Source organism: Morone saxatilis, unplaced genomic scaffold (genome assembly GCF_004916995.1).
Source record: "Morone saxatilis isolate NCDOM2014 unplaced genomic scaffold, NCSU_SB_2.0 Contig21, whole genome shotgun sequence".
Taxonomy (NCBI): Eukaryota; Metazoa; Chordata; class Actinopteri; family Moronidae; genus Morone; species Morone saxatilis.
Window position 1 is genome coordinate 14383130 of NW_023339774.1, and position 3135 is coordinate 14386264.

The window sequence follows — 3135 nt, forward strand, 5'->3', positions numbered from 1 at the left end:
ACACACACACACATACACAAGCCCCCCAGCCCCGTGTCAGATGGTGCTGAGTAAATCAGGTCGGACAATAACAACTCCCTTGGGTCCCACACATCACAGCTACAATTCAGACCTAATGGAGCAGCAACGGAGGGGAGGCCGCTTGGTGCATGCATGTGTGTGTGTGTGCAAATGTATGCATGGACGCATGGAAGCAGCGGCGTGCTCTCTCTCATTTTGGGACCTCTGGAGGAGGGGAGGGATGAAGGGCTGCAGGGGAGAGAGGAGGAGGAGCACAGCGGATTATCTGTGGTACAGATATCAATCAATTAAAGAAACATGTTAATGAATATAATCCTGCAGTGGTTAGGGCTTTGTGGTTGCAAATAGGCAGAGATGGGAAAGGAAAAGGTGATGGGATGTGGAAAGCTAAGAGGAAGATTAGTCATCAATAGAAAATATGATTTGAAAATATGATTTTTCTTTTCATGAAATTATCAAAAATGTCCATTCCTCAAGCATATTTGATATAGAAAATTGAATGGGTTTTATTTAAATATCCACATTTTGAAATAACAACACAAAAAACTGCTTTAAAATTTGGTTTAAAAGAAGAAAATGTTTCCATGATGGTGCACACACAGAGGCAAACAAACTGCAAACACAGCAATGACCAACAGGATACTTTTGTTTATGCCGTAGATTAATGGCAGCAGCAGCATTAAAGCAATCTAACTAATCAACATGGTCATTAGCGTGTGTTTTTACTGACAACTTTAATCAAATCTATCACAGCCCCGCCTCGCCATTACCCGCCGGCTGCATAATTATCTCTTCATTTCATTCTTAGACGGGAATGCAATATCTGGTAATCTGTCTGCAATGGATGACTAAAATGGATTCAGGAACATTCATATTAGAAATGTATCGGCTAATGCATCACTCAGCGCTTCTTCTCACTGCTGGCATTTAGGTAGGTTTGTCATTCTTTATGCAATCTTCAAAGCACTTCATACAGGCATTAACACAGGAGTGTGTACATGAGAAGCATACTGATTTTAGCACAGCGTGTTTGTTCAAGTATCATCATTAACAACTGCTTTACAGGTTCATTTGAGCTGTATGTGAACCCAGTTATATTTACCAAGTGGTATGAAAAGTTTACACAGTCCAAACAATTACTACTTTTTTATATCTTTATCAAAGATAGACTGGATAAAAAAAGTTATTAAAGTATGAAGTGGATGAAATTGTACATGTTATTAGAGCGTAAATGATTGCTAAAGATGAGATTGTTAACTTATTCTCCCTAACATTTAAAAAAAAACATTCAATTTTCAATGACAGAAAACAAGGAGAAGTAACCAGCTCTTTTCCATTGTGAAGCTGTTGACAAATTATTGAAAACAAATGATTATTGAATCTGGATTTAATTAATTTTCTATGTATCAGGTGAATAATTGAGCAATCATTTCAGCATTACTTGTTTTTTCATAGGTAATAAATTTTCCATCTACAATTATGTTCACAAATATATTCCCTGGTTGAATATAACAGCATTGATTTAGCCAGTTGCTGTGTTTGTACAGGCAATAAGAGGCATTTAAGAACATTTTTAAATATTTATGCTTTAACCATATTTCTGCTAGATTTTGTCATCTTATTACTGTTGTCAGGATTCATAACAGCATGTGTTTATATTTGCCTTACAGTGGGATAATCACCCTTTTTCTCATTAGGAGACTTGGCTCTGCAAAGGGCCATCTCGGGGCCTTTTGGCATCTATGAGGTGTTAACAGCTCCCCACGGGAGGCTGTCTGGCTCTCACATAACCCTCGACCTCCCCGCCCACGAACGCAACACTCACCAAACCACTCAGACTCACAGATGGTCGCTACACCAGCAGCCAGCCATCACGCTTTTCAATTATCGCCACGCCTGGGAGAGGCCATTGCTCAGCTGTCAGTGCTTTGTGACACAGGGGATAGAGGAGGAGCAAGAGAGGGATGGGAGGCAGAGAATTCCTGCATCCAAAACTTGGAAAAACCAAAAGAACAGACTCCGACGTTCGGAGTAATACACTGCAAGACAGCAAAGCAGCTATAACACATCTGCTGTGACCATCAAAGACGGTCTTTCTGGTAGAGAGTCTGCTCTGATCTCTGGTTAAAGGAGGCGATAAATCACTTAGTATAATTGTTGTTTTTGAAGCCAGCAGTTGAAGTGGCAAAGGAAGGAGAAGCAGGAGCTGAAGCAGGAGCTGAAGCACTCACAGCTTACTTTTGTTGCCCGCATGAAATGGGGGGGGGGCTGTTTTCAGACAAAAATATAAATATCTGCTCATTCAGTCATATTTTGTTATATTCATCTCATCTAACTGTCTGCAAGAAAGCAAATAAGCATATTTTGATAAAAAAAATATTCAAAAGCAAAGTATTCCTTTAATCCTTTTATGTCATTACTGTCTCAGACACTACTCAAAAGTGTTAAAAACAAAGCTATATTAAATAATCAATAATCCATTCCAGGTGGTGTTTTGGCACTCAAACCTCCATGTTTGCTCAGTATTATTTGTTAAAGCTCCAGTTCCCATACAACACAGTTTATCACCCCATATTGTGCATCATTTCTTTAATGTTATTACAATTTACAGCTAGAGAGTAAATCAAGTGCCTTATTTGTTTTTATTTTTCTTAGTCCCCCCCTATCATGTCCAGCTGTTCTTCACTTCTCTGTGGCACACTTTCCAGACGTGCCATTCCTCACCTGTCCACCAGATGCCCTCAGACTTTCCCCACCAATCCTGGTCACCTGACTCCAACATCCACCTGCTCACCTTTTCACCCCTCCCTGCTGACATACCTGCCTTTATAAAAATGTTTTCCAAATTAAAATAAATTATTTTTAATATATTTTCTAGTTGTCTCCACAATTTAGACCTCGCCTTATTCCCCCTGTGCTTATCCCTGTTGGGTGCTGTGTCTGGGGGTCAACAGGTAATCAATGAGGCCAGAAACTTGTGGCAGGAGCCAGGTCTTCTCCTATTAGGCCAAACAAAACAGGAAGACATTTGTCACATGATAAAGCAAGAACAGGACCACAGTTTACCAGTGTCATTATACAGGTCAAGGTTTATGGATTTTATATCCAAACATC